General features: G+C 42.6%; 1 long non-coding RNA gene across 1 annotated transcript in view; it reads right to left on the bottom strand.

Moving 5' to 3' along the window:
- LOC116867942 overlaps positions 1 to 8,703 on the bottom strand; it is a 39,921-nt gene extending 31,218 nt beyond the window's left edge. Inside the window, exons 1-3 of the long non-coding RNA XR_004382689.1 lie at positions 8,573 to 8,703; positions 7,478 to 7,569; positions 6,764 to 6,845 (exon numbers count right to left, since the gene is read on the bottom strand). This is a non-coding gene — a long non-coding RNA (uncharacterized LOC116867942). The remainder of the gene's footprint in view (positions 1 to 6,763; positions 6,846 to 7,477; positions 7,570 to 8,572) is intronic.
- Between the last annotated feature and the right edge of the window lie 6,590 nt (positions 8,704 to 15,293).

Here is a 15,293-nt window from a genome sequence, read left to right as displayed (position 1 = left end):
GTTGGACTAAATGGGCTATAGAGTAGAGAAGGCAGGCCCTGGAAGAGCTGTTTTTAGAGCAGGCAAACTCTGACCCCATCAGCTCAACTTGAAGTTGGGCAAACCTGAAGGTGTGCCTGTATTTACTAAGACAGAGGCAGGTAGCCAGGTTAGGGCATGTTTAAACCTCTACCTGTAGGCAGGTAGGAAATGCTGAAGCCCATAATCCAGAAAGCAAACTGGTATCAGGAGTCTGGAAATAGAGTCCAAGTCCTGCAAGTCTTGGGACTAACATGGGACGTTACCAGAATAGGACTGGAGGCTTTCTCACCTGAGTCTTTTTATCTACTTTAGTTTTATTGTGATATAACAGACACACAGTAAAGGACACATAAGTGAATGAGTGAATTTTTACATATGTAATATTCTCATCACCCCAAAAACCTCCCCCATGCCTCTTCCTAGTCCATCTCCCTCCCCAAAGGTAACCACAGTTCTGAAGTCTATCACCACAGACCAGCTTTGCTGTTCTTGAACTTCATATAAATGGCAACTTATGGTATGGATTCTTGATGTCTGTTTTCTTTTCTGTGAGATTCATTCATATTGCTTATAAGCAGTTTATTCTTTTATGTTGCCATGCCCTATTCCACTGTACAAGTATATGGACTTATCCACTGTACAAGTATATGGACTTATCTATTTGGGTAGTTTCCAATATTTCACTGTTGTGAATGAAGCTGCTATGGACATTCTTATCCATGAATTTTGGAGGACACAGGCACTCCCTTCCCTTGCTGGAAGACCTGGAAATGAACTGCCGGGTCACAGGAGAGGATGTTCATCTCCGGAAAGTTTGTCAAGGGATTTTCTAAAGCAACTATACCAGTTCGCACTTCTCTGAGTTACGTATGGGAGTTCTACTTGACCCACATCCTTGTCAACTTTTGGTATTATCAGTTTCATTCATTTTCGCCATCCTACTGGGTGGGTAGTAGTATCTCACTGCGGTTTTAATTCGCCTTTCTCATCTGGTACTATTTATCCTCTAGGACTGATCTAGGTGCCCAAAATGTGGTCATTTCTCCATGGCATCTTGAAGGGGACAACTTTGCTCCAGACACAGACATTCAAAGCTACTCCTCTGGGACTTTATACACAGAGACCTGGAAGACAGGAGATAAACAAGGACTGGCCTCTGTCATGGAAGCATAAGAGAAATGAAGGCCACATGACTCGAATATATCACTGGCCCAGCAGTCACTCTGCCCCAGAGCCTCTCCTTGAGGTGGAACTTCCAGATGTTTCTCCAGATCAAACTCTAGCCAAGGGCCTGTCTTACCCAGAGGAGCTGGGGAAGCCAAAATACCCACTGAGCTTAGAGAAGAGAGACGGTGAAGATGGAATGAAACAGAAAAACAATGCCCAGAGCATACAGTATGCAGATCTATGTAAATCAAATATAAAAGCCAGAATGCAAGTCTTCAAGCGATAATGCTCTCCAGCTGTCATACATGACAATCTCCATTCCAGAGACCGCTGGGGCACTGCGGAACCAGCAGGCAGCATAGTTCAGCAAGGAGGGTATGATTTTCCTCTTTCCTTTAATCTGGGAGCATGAGTTCACGGGGTCCCTAGGGATCCATAAAATATGGAAGTCTGTTGTTTTGTTAACCGGTTTGTCCATTTTTATTCAAGTAAATGAGGCACAGCTTCTTCCGGTTGGTCTTCAGCTTCAGAGTCAAATGTCACCATCCATGGCGTTTGCTGCGGACATAGGAAGGGCCGCGGTGGCTGTGCTGAGAATCTGCCTGGGGTGGTGCGGTGCGTATGTGACTCAGAATCAGTAGCCTGGCTTGAGCCTCCATGGCTACCTATCTGGTGTCCTCAAGCAAGTCACTTTCTCTCTGCGAGCCTTGATTTTCCCACCTGCAGCAGGAGCAGATCAGACTAGGGTCACTTCTAAGATCTCTTTCAAGGTCTTGAGCTGTCTGAGCCTGTGATCCTCAGTGAGGCCCCTTCAATCTAATTGTCAATCAGCGTGAGTCACCCGCCAAACACAAATGAACCCATTCCCATGTAGAGCAATTAGAGCGAGGCCATTTCTGCCACACATCCAAGATGACAGAAAGCCCGACCCAGATTCCGTGCTGTATAATTGAGCATTAAGACACAACAAGGGCTCCGTGGCGGCATAATAATGCATGCCTGGCTGATTTATTAAGCATCCGACTTAGAAGTGCATTGTCCCGTAATGCCTGGTACTTTAGGCAGCACTCCATGAAAAACACTTGTGGTGCAGGCAGTTGTGTTCAGATCCTGTTACATCCCACAACTTCCAACTTCCCCATCCCTCCGCGGCAGCCTTCACCTCCCTTTCCTGCCCGTTCAGAAGCCTGGCGGCCCCTGTCTCAATCACACTTCGCGGCACAGCCAGCTCTGCGCAGTCTGTGGCGCCCCCTGTTGGCACCGGAATTTTGTCAACCGCGTCGCAGTGGCAGGCTCTAAGCTGAGCAAAGCGAGTTAAAGGCACCGTTGCAGTAACTCGAAAGAGCTTAGCAGCGATGGCAGGCAAAGGAAGAATACTGAGAGAGAAACAGAGGCACATCCCCCTCGACCTGCCCCCTTGCCCAGCCTGACTTCCTGTAAAGCATTTATCTCTACCTGCCACATTTATATTTATTTTCACTACATTCACTGCCTTCCTCAGCTAGACTTAAAGTCCCGTGATAGAAGGCTTTCATCCAGTTTGTTCTTTATGGACTTTCAGCACCTAGGGTGTTGTCTGGCATTAAGGAGGCACTCGGTAATATTTGCCAAAGAAATCATTTATTTGTTCAATAAATAAATATACAGGTGGTAGCAAGGGCTATTGAGGAGAATAAAGCAGAGTAAAAAAGTGTGAGGTGCTAAGAAAATGAGAAGGTTGCTATTTCAGACATAGTGGCCAAGGAGGGTTCTCAGGCAATGACACTGAAGCAGAAACCTGAAGGAAATGAGAAAAGGAGACACTCGGATACACAAGGAAAGAATGTTCTAGGTAGAATAGCCAGGGCAAGGCCCCAAACAAAGTCTTGCAGTATTTGTAGATATCCATGGGGCTGATGCAAAGGACAAGACAAGATCATAAGAGCCAAGAGGTAGCAGAGGGCAGTCACTTGGAGCAGAGGTCACCAAACCACAGGCCGGCCTATTGCCTGTTTCTGGGAACAAAGTTTCATTGGGACATAGCCACATGTGTTCATTTACATATTGTTGGTGGTTGCCTTCATGCTCACAGAGTTGAGTAACGGCCACAGAGACCAATAGCCCACAAAGCCAAAACTATTTATTATCTGTCCCTTTGCAGAGGAAACATGCTGGCCCCTGCCCTTGATCATTAGAGGCCACTGTAAGGACTTTAGCTTTTCTCTGAGGAGCATGGCAAGTTATTAGGGGACTTTGAACAGAAGAGTGACATGATCAGACTTCCAATTTAAAAGGATCAGGATGGCTGCAGAGTAAAGAATAAATTGTAGGGGTGGAAGCAGGGAAATCAATTAGGAGGTGAGAAATAAAGAGGGCTTGGACTGGAAATGTAATCAGATTAGAAAATGCACAAAGTCTAGCCGTTCTCACAGCACAGAGTGAGTTGGGTGTGCTCTGCTTTGGTCCGTTTTGGCCCTCAGCAACTGGGTTTATGCGAAGGTGCTAGGGAGTAGTCAGGGAAAAGAGGCAATTTTTTCCAAGGCAGGAGAGGAACCACAGTAATGATGCTAAAGGTTGCAATGAGCTAACACCCTTTCTCAGTGACCTCCTATTGGCTGCATATTCTGAGACTGGGCTGGGGTCCAGGCAAGATCCTAGTTCACTTCCTGGTGGTAGAAGCTGCCTGTACTGGGGCTATTCTTTCATGGGCTGTGCCTGCAGACCTCAGATGGTTTGGGAGGATAGGAGTCAGAGGTCAGAAGGGTCCAGCCAGAGGACAGTCCTTAGAGCCACAGCCGTTTACCAAAGACTCGGGAAGTCAAATGCTAGGAAAGGTGTGGCGCCAGCAAGAGATGCTCAGAAAGAAGGTATGAGAGTGTTACGATCAGCCCACCAAACGCCAAGACTGGAGATGGGGTTTCACTTCCCACCATCTCCCTCTGCACACCAAACACACAGGTTGCCCTTTAAATGAAGAATGTTTTCTTGCTATTCTTTTAATTAGCTTTCTACCACACATGGGAGTCTGTGAGCAGCTCAGTGAGATTATTGGGAAGCTCAAGAGGTCTTTCTCCATGAGAAAAAGAATAAGAGAAGTGTGGGAGCCTTGACAGCCCCAGGCTTGAACTTCCTAACTATAACATGAGCTGTGTGACCTAAGGCAAGTTACTTAACCCCTCTGTGCAATAAAGGGTAAAGAAGGCACAGTTGCTAATGAGGATTGCAGATAACATATAAGAAACATTTGACCCATATAAGCAACTATTATTGACAAGAAAGAATTACATGATGGAAAAATAAGCTTTGTTTACCAGCTGTGTATTCCTGAGAAAGATAAATAACCTATCTGAGCTTCATAAAATGAAGAGAGCAGTACCTCTATCACAGGAGTTAGATTAAATGCACCTGAGCAAATAGCAGATATAAGGCACTTAGTTGACTTTTGTCCTAGTGTGCACACTCCAGGCAGCCCAGATACCTTTGCTCTTTGTGAAACATCCTGAAGCTCTGAAGTCAAGACCTTGAACAAAAGCAGAGGAGGGAAACTGATAAAGCAACCAAGAGACCTTAGGTCCACAGCCAACTGGGGCCAAAGATGAGCAAAGACCAAGGAGCCAGGACTTGTGGAGAGGTAAGTGTGCCCACCCAGCACAGACTGGCAGTGCCCTGTTTAATCAAGGTCAACCCAGGACATGATAAGCCCTAACCCAGAGGGCTTAGGTCCTGGATTGATTTCCCCTGCAAAATCCAGGGTTGGGGGGAAGGGGGATACAAGGATTCCCTGGGGTGAGAGAGAGAAGAGGAGCTTCTCATTCCTTGTTCACCCCTCCTACCTCAGGCCTCCTCACAACACTGACAGGTGAGTGTTGGCAAGCTCGGGGCACTGCAAGGAACAGCACAACACTGAGTGTTTGTGAATGGGAAAGCATTATGGAATCTGAGGACTAGAAAGCATCTGTGAAGTCAGTTGGGATTCTAGCAAAACAATGGACAAGTAGCTGACCCTCTGTGAGCCTGTTTCTTCATCTGTAAAATGGGGATAAATAATCTCTATTAGACTCATAGGTTTAATTGTGAGTTTAGCTCAGGCTTGAGAATAAGGAATTAATTAATCAAGACCTTTTTCATCCAGTATATCATAGGTCCCATCTCAGAGACAAGAAAATAAAGACAGAGTGGGAAGGGGGTATCATTACATAGCCTCCCCATCTTCCATTTGACCAAGGAAGCAACCCAGACCCCTGACCCCCAACTCTACTGTTGGATCTTGCAATCCCATCATCACAGGGAGCTTACTCAAGTGAGGGACTAGGTATGTCCCCAACTAGGTCAATGTGTGGCCCTCTGGGAACCCTGAACTCTTCCAGTGCAACCTGAAAGAATGATCTAGTCAGGGGCGCCTGGGTGGCTCAGTGGGTTAAAGCCTCTGCCTTCGGCTCGGGTCATGATCTCAGGGTCTTGGGATCAAGCCCCGCATCGGGCTCTCTGCTCAGCAGGGAGCCTGCTTCCCTCTCTCTCTGCCTACTTGTGATCTCTGTCAAATAAATAAATAAAATCTTTAAAAAAAAAAAAGAATGATCTAGTCAGACCTAGTAGGTGCTCTAAGGAGATATGGGAGGAGGTTGCATATGGCTCACGAAAGACAAATGGGTGGTGGGCAAGCTAGGGCTTCCTGACTCTGGCCCTCACCACCAACTCCCTGCCAAGCTCTGAACCCCAGAGGGGCCTGGAGCTACCCCTCCACTCCTTACAGGGTGTCCCCACCGTGCTTACGGAGCACATAACAATGATTCCATACATGTCTGCTTGTTAAATGAGTAAATGAACGAAGGAATGAAGAAATATTGACGTTCAAATCTTTATTGTTAATTCTTACACCTCAACTAATGCCCTTGTCATGAACATGATACCTGGCCATGCAAACTTGAGACCCTAAGGCCGAAGGGACAGATGTCACCTGGGATTAACCCAACATGTTCTCTTCTCCATAAACTGAAAACGGCAGTGGTTTCTCAGTTTTTTTCACAGGATAACCGAGAGAGTCAAATGAGAACCAGCATACACATGCTATGAAGGTACAAGGATGTACATAAGAAATAGCATCACAACGATCCAAAGTTCTCAGAAGCTACCATGGGCCATTTGAGGTCAAAGTGTGGATCACTGCTTATTGGGCTGGAGGAGAAGAAGCTGTGGTTCTCATGCCAGCAAGGTCTTGAATAGTGCACAGCTTATTTGATGTATTCCCCACCAGAGCCCACATCCCTGCTAAGTCTGGGCGTGTAACATAATAGACATAGCCGTGACAGCAGCAGAAACAGTAGCTAGCATTGAATGGGTACTTACTATAGTATGCCTCCATGCTGAATGCCTCTCATCATCCTCATTATGACTCTAAAACATCTCTTTCAGCGGGAACAGACATTAGAATATTGTTCAGTAAATATTTACTTCCCACCTCCTCCATAGCAGAAATGTATTTCCCACCCTGTGGATGTGGGACTTGGCCATGTAAATTGCTTTGACCAATGGAGTGACAGCCAAAGTGACAGAGCATGCGTTACAAGCCTAAGGAGGATCACAGGTTTCCACTCACCAGTCTAGAAGATGCCGAACTCCATCATGAGAAAAACATGCTCCTGGTAGCCACTGTCCTCCAGCCTGGGCTCCAGAAAAACCTGCATGAAGCAGTTTACAACTTGGGTCAGAGGCTAACTCTTCAGCAATCTAGAAAGCACTGCCCTTTGCTTTGACCAGCAGTATGGGAGTAAGAAATTATTGTTGGCTGTCTCTGAGAGCTTTGTGGTCATTTCCTATGCGGCAATAATAGATAACTTGAATAACTAATTTTATAGATAGGAAGCCAAGGCTCAGAGAAGTTAAGTAACTTCCGTGTCAGCCAGCATATAAATGACAGAACTAGGGCAGAACCCAGATCTCTCAGATGAACTCAGAGCAGGTTCTAGATTACCTTACTGCCCTGCCTCCTACTTGCTATCTGAGGAGGTGCATTTTGTGTCAAGCTATATGAAAAGAACATCCAGAGCAATGGAAAGTAAACAGAAATTCTCTGGACCTAGTTAGCTATTGAAAGAAAGCAAATCTAGAGAGGTCTATCCTGTTCTCCTCATGAGGAGGTTTGTCCCTCTGCAGCCCTGGAGTGCTGCCCACAATAGCTGTCTTTCTCTAGGTCAGGGCCCACGGGGCCTATCCCCATGAGGGGATACCTCTCAGAGACCCTCCCCGAAAGCCCAGGGGAAGCCCGGATCTCCCAACCATGGTAGTAATATGACTAGACCCCCCAGCTGACACTCTGATGGCCACATCCAGCAGAATAATTTTAAGAGACTCCAGTAGACTCCCAGTTTTCAGACTGCAGTGGTAAAGAATGACTGGAACATTCTGAAACAAATTTTTTAAAGGTTTGTCAGGAAAAGAGATGATCCAATCCAGCTGCATTTCTGGGTTTTGTGAGGATTTTTGTCCTTACTCAGAATGACTTCTTGTATACAAAATGACATTTTTCAATTCATAAAAATATATCCTTCCACCTCCTTAATTCACTTAGTACATCATTCTCTCCTAATGGGCACTGGGATATCATTATCTCAGTCAGAGCTTCCTTTTTCTCTCAAGAATGGAAAATTAGTGAGGAAATGAACAAAGCAGTAGTTCATTAAATGCAATTCCCCAAAAGGGCCTGGAAACCCAGGGAATCCCTCTGACAAGTTATCCAGAACAGCAATAAAGCCCTAAGCCATAGAGTGAACTGAGAATATAAGAGGCTCAGTCTGACATACACACAAGCGAATGCCAGGGCTGTGCTCTGCCAGGCTTCCCTCCCTGGCTCCTATTTCCTTCTGGCTCCAAATAACTCTTCAACCAAAGACATAGAAACACACTGGGCTCTTAGAAATCCACTGTATCACCCAAGGATCAAGTGTGGCTGCACATAACAGAAAATCCACTTAACTGTGATACGGATAAAATGGGGATTATTTTTCCCCATGAAAGATGAAGACCGGAAGTAGACATTTCCTGGCATTGATTTGGTAGCTAAGTGCATCGGGGCAAAGTTTCTGCACTTCTCTTGGCTTCTCCTGCATGGTAACAAGATGGCTGGTCCAGCTTGAGACATTTCATGGGCAGGAAGGAAGACAATGGGGCCAGAAGGAGGGAAGAACAATGCCTACATTAAGAGAGAAAAATTTTCCTACAAGTCTGAGGGGGCTCAGACTTCTTATATGTCATTAGTCAGAATTGCATCACATGTCCACTTTGCTGCAGAGAAACTAGGAAATCTGACTTTGTAGATGAGCACATTGGGGGCCCAAACAAATTAGCACTTGAGGAAGAGGGGGTAAAAAGTTATTCTGAGGCAGCTGGGAGTCGCTGACAAAATCACCAGTAGAACTTTCACGGTTGACATCAAACTTGGTTGGGCCATTTAGATCCAGTCCAAAGGACAGCTTCAAATTCACCTAAAAATCAGGACCTTTTTCTCCTTCTTCACTCAGAGGCATTATTCCCCCAAACACTAAAGAGGTAGAGAAGATAATTAATGCAAAGCAACACTTTTGATTTGAACATACAGACTTTGCTGTTGATGGGGAGATCAGAAGGAAAGGCAGCCTTGGGATTTTCCTTTTGAGATGACATTTGTTTTTAATAGCAAATGACTTTCATGTCCGGAATAAGCCACTAATAGAATTAACCAAATGAAAGCAACAAAAATAAAAGTCTAAGCATATGACCCCAGCATCTGTCAGAACAAGGTAATCAGACAAATTGGGGTCCCCATGTGACAGATTTTTCTGGATTATCTGGAGGAGGTTTTCAGAAGCCAAGTAAATTACCTTGGTGCAGCTGCTCTGCACCCCCCATTAATACTTTGATGCAGCAGGATAAGGATTTCAAAATGTAAATGACTGTAAATGGATAATGACTAACGCAACCAAGAAAAGGAAGTGCTACTCCGAGCCCTGAAGGAGCAGAACATAGTAAATCAGTGGGTGCCAACATCACTTTCTCCTGTGCAGGAAAACAAGCATTCAGATCACAATAGAATTAGAAGAAGAAAGGAGGGAATGTCAACTCTGAGGGTATCTGTCTTCACTCGTAGAAGATGACAAAGGATCCAGATGTTTGTCACACCCCAAATAAAATGAACTTACAGAGAATACTTTGGTGAATATTAACTTCCCCATGAAGACCCAATTTCTACGTTTTTACCAACTCTGAAGAATATCCTGCCTGGAAGACTTGCTCTGTTGCCTCAGGCCTAAGCCAGAGCAGCCCAAAGGGGAAAAGGTGATGGCGTTGGTATCTCCTTTGTTGATGGAAAGAAATGTGAGACCAGGCTGTATGACTGTCATCTAACACAAACTCAGTTCTTGGTTAGACATACAGGTGTTTCTGTTCAGTGGCTTATTTTTAGGGGATGGATGAAGTTGTTTTTGAATTGCTGGCCTTCTTATTCTATCAGTTTCTCTACTTTGCATTTCATTTAGGTATAACATAGGTGGAATATTATTGCCAACAGAAGTCAACAAGCAAGATGCCTTGGTTTCCTAGGGCTACCATAGCAAAGTCCCATAAACCGTGTGGCTTGAAACAATAGAAACTTATTATTTGACAGTTGCAAAGGCTAGGAGTTGACAATCAATGTTGGGCCATATTCTCTTCAAAGCTCAAGGGAAGAATCCTTTCTTGCCTCTTACTAGTTTTTGGTGGTTCCCAGTAATCCTTGGCATTCCTTGATTTGTAGCAGCATAATCCTAATCTCTGCTTCTATCATCATATGGCTATCTTCCCTCTGGGTGTCTCTATGTGAAAAATCTCTTTCTCCTATGAGGACACTATTCATTGAATTTAGGGCCTCCTCTAACCTAGCATGGCCTCATCTTAACCTGACTACATCTGCAAAGACTGTTTCCAGATAATGTCACATTCTTTGGTTCTGAGAGTTAGGATTTCAATATATCTTTGGGGCTGAAGGGAGTATGATTCAATCCAGAGCACAGATAATCCAAAAAAAAATTTTAATGACTGTTCTCAATTCTGTGGGTTAACTTGAATTTCTTCTACTTTCATGAGAGGATACAGATAAAATAAGCTGATGATACAATGTCTCCCTAAAACCTTACTCATCATTTTTTATGATTAAACACACCAATCTTGAAGAAGGCAGCAAATTGCTCTGGAAATAGACTGTGCACATGAGACCTGAACTCTAGTATCATCTTTGTCACTAGCTAAATATGAAGTCGAGGTATAGTCAGTAATCTCTCCCAACCTTCAGCTGTTAAACCTAAAAGGTGAAACTTAGACTGAATCAGAGTTTCTTGAAGTGTGGGATGTGCATCATTAGTTGTAAGACCAGATGGCTGAACTCAAATTCAACACTGAAAAAACTGTACTGGAAAATTTTGTTCTATCAGTTGCATGGTCCAAATCTTACTTTGGAATCTATGTTCATTTTTGCTCAATAACAAACCACCCTAAAATGTTTGAGTGGCACAATCATTTATTAGTGCTCTCAGACCTATGGGTCTACTGGTTCTGCTGATCTAGGCCAGGATCAGCTGACCTGGCCTGAGCCCACTATTGCAGTTGGAGCCAGCAGATTGACTAGGGTTAGCTGATCACACACCCAGTCATTAACCCGGTCATTAGTCTGCTATTGGATGCAGTGATGGGGTGACCCTGTCATGTGACTCTCATCATCCATTAGTCTAGCCTAGGCTTGTTCATGTGCTGGTCAAAATTTCCAAGAATAATAAGAGAGGGAAAGCCCCGATGTGCAAGTATGTTTCAAGTCACTGGTGGCATGACATTTGCTGTTGTCTGATGGCCAAAGCAAATGACATGACCAAAACCAGACTCAGTGTGGGAGGGGATTTTCAAGGGTGTAGATACAAGGCACAAACAAATTCAGGTGCAATAATACTTCACAGGTTTAATATGTTTTTAATATTTCTTCAGTACTTGCTAATCTCTCTTGTTAACAAACAAAACCTAGAACTCGGGTTCAGAGAATCAGTATCTAGTTAGAATTAATAACACTATTTCACTTTCAGTGTATTTATTTTATGGTTATCTTATATTTCTGTCACATGGGTTTTTAACTATAGTGGCAAAACAGTCTCCTTTTTAAATAAATTTATAGTTTTTCCAAGTGAGTTACTTTCAAGAAAATAAGTTAATAATGACACAATTGATATATATGTATTATAAAATCATGACACAAAATGGCTGAAATTTGGAAAACAGTGGACCAGAGGATATCCAAATACCCTGCACCTGTTCTATAATCATGAGAGTAAGGGAAAGGTCTTGTCTCTAGAAACATGGCAGAATTTTGAGACCAGCACATCACCAGTCAATAAAAAGCCTCACTTGTATTGAAGAACTTGGATTTTCACAGAGCTTACAGCAATGAATTGAATAAAGATGAATTAGATAGGATAAATTCTAATAGGCTGTACACTTGGTCATGAAGCATATACTCCTCCACCATGCCACACAGATTCGGAGTGATATTGACATGCCCATATGGTTCAGCCATGAACCTAAACATAACAGGGTGAATACTGTTGTGAACCGAACGCTTGTGTCCCCCTAAAATTCATAAGTTGAAGCCTTACCTCTCAATGTGCTGGTAATAGGAGGTAGGAGGTTTAAATGAGGTCACAAGAATAAATCCCCAGTAATGAAAGTGGTACACTGATAGGATGAGGAAGAGACATCTGTCTCTCTGTCTCTCTGTCTCCTTGTCTGTCATGTGAGGACACAAGATGACAAGACAACATCTACAAGTCAGGAAGAGGAACCTCACTCAGAATCAAATCAGTTAACACCCAGATGTTAGACTTTCCAATGCCCAGAACTTTAAGACTGTCTCTTATTTAAGCCATCCAGTACATGACATTTTGTTTTAGAAGCCCAAGCTGACTGATACAGACATATTTATTAGACCCTTCATACTTGACACTTTGGAAAGCCATCACTTAGTTCTGAGAAACTGACATCATCTAAAGGATTTCTGGAAGTTCATTTGGCAATGGCCTTTGGGTTCTATCTGCAAATCAATTTTGTTACATTATATGTCTTGTGTTTTTATACCATTTGATCACCTACTTTAACCTTTGAATTGCCTCTAAATTATTTTTGGCAATTGGGAAAAAAGCACAAAGGTTTATCACCACTGGACCTCAGACTCTGAATACTCCCTCTCCCATAAAAGGAATTATAGAAATGTTTAAGTCATAATATTGACAATAGCTTAGGAATAGCATATAGATTCACAATGTGATAACTTGAAGGACATGTCATTCATTTGGATCATTTCTCTATGTTCCCTTAAAAGAAATCCAGGTCACGCCATGTCCACTCACAGACATGCAACAAATCAAATCCAAAGTCACCTATACAAACGCCCAAGCATAAATGCTATCCCAAAGGTAGTATCTTTCATTTCCCAAATGTTCTGAAATTCAACTAAGAGATAAGGCACTTGACCTCAACTCAGCAAAAGAGAAACCTATTCCTGGACCCAGAATTCTAATTCTCAGAACACAAAGCAAATCTATCATGTGGTCCAGGTAGATACTTCCTAGTAATGCATTTCATAACAGGTAACAACACATGGAGAATTTTTACAATACCTTTAAAATATATATCTTATATATATTGTCAATTCATAAATTGTACATACATCCTCTGTTCCCAATGTAGAGATTCCTTAATAATATTAGTTTCTCCCTTTCTTGTATAATGTGGAGTTGCACTTGGAGAAGAAAATGTCAATTCAATAGTACCAAAGATTCCCCTTTCTAAATGTAAGGGAAAACAACAATAAAAAAATCTAGCCAAATATTAGCTACTATAGCTTAGACCTATGACAAGAAAATAGTAACTATTTTAGCATGCAGTCCTAGACAAATAAAAGATGGGAAAACAAAGTCATAGATGCCTTTGATGTCAAGTCAACAAAGTGCCCAGATAACCCCAAATCCATAGAATGAGACTCAACACAATCAAATTGAAATTATTTTCAGGTCTGGGATTTGATTTTACCCTGAACACAAGCAAATAAGTTAGCTGGTACTATTTCATGGGTACTGAAAGAAGACATGAAACTCCTAGGTCAGAGGCAAAAGACTATTATTATTTATAGCACAGCAAGTAGAATGAGCATCAGTATGTGTGCCAGACCCCCTTGCCCCAACATCCCATTGAAGTAATGCTGTTAGCCCAGATGAATGCTGTGCACACAATGGGTTTATAACGCATTGCATAAGGAACACTGAGTTTAAGGCCCATGCTGTTTTCTGGTAAGCAGTAAGCTAACCTGTTCTTTATCCCAAAGAGAGACATTACTGTACCCCCCAATTCTGTTCATAGTAAACATAACTCTAAGAAACAGCCCAGGTGAAGAACAGTCAAAGCTTTGCATCCTGGGCATGTCCACCAAAAAAGTACAGAGCCCATGGCAAACTGCCTTTCTCAACAATAAGGAGCTCTCAATTGTTAAGTGAGAGGTGAGATGGCTATTTGCAGTAACAACAAGCCTACAGCAGGTGTAGTCATTCTGAGACACACTGTAATTCCTACCTACCTTAATGAAGAATTTAAACCCAGTTGAGCATATATGTGTGTATTTATATTTCTCTCAGATGTGTTTCTGTAAACTCGTGAGCAAACCATACTTGTAAATCAAGTCATCTTTTAAATATTCTGGAAGAAAACCCCATAAATGAACTCTTTTACAATATTCATCCCTTAGTTCATCTGTTTATAAACTTGTGGAGTTAAAAATACTGGATTTTCTTAAAGTGAGCCATACCCATACTAGTGCAACCCTGACATTTGTAATAAGTTGTGGTGAATTCTGAAAAACAAATCTTTCAAACATGTCTGATTTGACCACACCCATATAAACAGTCATTGACCAAATAGATCCCATCCCAATTTTAAAACTACATCTGTTTTCTTCTTTAAAATTTCCCCATAAATATTTTTATATGCCTCAATTCCTGGGTAAAGCCAGATGCTGCCACTTTGGGTGGATAATCTTATTTGCCGGGATTCAAAGCTGGGTTACTAAAGCAATCTCCATAAACACAATCCTCCTAATACTCCAGTCAGGTTCAAATTAGCAGGATTGTAGTGAAAGACCTCCAGATTTGAAATCTTTTTTAGTCTCTTTTCTTACATATTATTGACAGAGATTTCTTCCCCCTAGTTCCCCTCCTCTCACCAAGAATATGTTGCTCCCTCATTGATAGGAATTTGGAAATTCAACCACTGTTGCCCAGAGCAATGTGGCAAACCTACAGGACTTTCCAGGAAGAAAAATGTCTACTTTTCCCTTTACTAGATTACGTTTCAGAAATGTATAAACCGCAGTCAACAGCAGTGAAGTCAGGTCAAAGTGACATAAAATATGATTTCTCTGCCACACAAGAAAACACTAATAAAGAAATTGTAGTAGCTGCCAATGCTTCTTAATAGTTCTCTAGGAATCCACATGACACAGCTGCAAACACAGATGGTACCCAAAAAATATTGCTGAAAATAAGAACATACCCTATTTGGTATAATCTAATACCAGGTCTTATACTGGTAAAGCACCTTCTGACATAAAATATTTCACATGCATTCTTTCATTAGATGCTCACCATAATCCTATGAGGGAGGATAGACAGAACACTTGGGTCAAAAATAAGTCAAAAAGCTGATTTTCTTTCATGGTACCTAAACTGACCTTTAGTCCTTCATTCTTTCTAATACCTCTGGCTCCATACTTGGACACTGGAAGGTGGCAAGCATTTGTTGTTACCACCTGTGTCTGGAGATGGAACCAAAATGACTAATACATAGTTCGTTGTCCTCTCTACAACACACAGATGATCTTTCAAGTGGCTAGCACGAAAGGAGGTATTAAAAAGAAAGTCAAAATTGTAGGCACATCTCTGCTTGGTGGGTCTCGAGACACGTTGGCTAACATCAATCTGCCCCATTGCGCATTGCTTCACCCAGTAGGGTTTTAAAGCCACCGTGCCTACAATTTTGCTTCAAGTTTCAATCTAGTATTTTCTTTCAACATCTTAATTTGTTGGCTC

Source organism: Lontra canadensis, unplaced genomic scaffold, assembly GCF_010015895.1.
Source record: "Lontra canadensis isolate GAN:19392208 unplaced genomic scaffold, GSC_riverotter_1.0 scaffold13, whole genome shotgun sequence".
NCBI classification, from domain to species: domain Eukaryota; kingdom Metazoa; phylum Chordata; class Mammalia; order Carnivora; family Mustelidae; genus Lontra; species Lontra canadensis.
The sequence above is the reverse complement of the archived record's forward strand: the minus strand, read 5'-3'. Positions and strand labels throughout refer to the sequence as shown.